This window comes from Colobus angolensis, unplaced genomic scaffold (assembly GCF_000951035.1).
Source record: "Colobus angolensis palliatus isolate OR3802 unplaced genomic scaffold, Cang.pa_1.0 Scaffold121, whole genome shotgun sequence".
Classification (NCBI taxonomy): Eukaryota; Metazoa; Chordata; class Mammalia; order Primates; family Cercopithecidae; genus Colobus; species Colobus angolensis.
Genome location: NW_012113253.1, coordinates 7,964,803 through 7,965,382, shown reverse-complemented (window position 1 = coordinate 7,965,382; position 580 = coordinate 7,964,803).

Here is a 580-nt window from a genome sequence, read left to right as displayed (position 1 = left end):
TTAATCTCCTCCCAGCCCCCACCACATCCCCTGCTGAGTGCCTACCACTCACTAGATCTTTGTTGAAATGAACTTCTGGAGTTACTCTCCATTGCAATCATTCTGCATGGTGCTTTGCTCACAGGCAGGATTTGTTCATCCCTTTTTAGATAGCCCATGCTGATAGGAAGTCAATATGTTTTAACATTATTAGTAGCTAACACTTATTACATATTTGCTATGGTTTCCTAACAATAGCCCAAAGAGATTGATATTAGTCTCAATTTACAGTTTAGAAAACTTAGAAAGGTGAGATAATTTGCTCAAAGATACATAGTTTGAAAGTGCTGAAGCTGAAAGTCTGATTCCAAAGCCCTTGCCCTTTACCACTATGTTATGTGACCTTTCTCTCTAAAAACAATCTCACGAGATTAAAGAATGGTGTGAGAACCACAAAGACAGGAATTTGAACCTAAATGCCTAGGTTATAAACTGTTATAATGTTTTCTTAATTTCTTTGGTAACAACTTCACTGAGATATAATTGACATATCACAGTTCACCCATTTAAAGTACACACCTCAGCTGGGCACAGTGGCTCA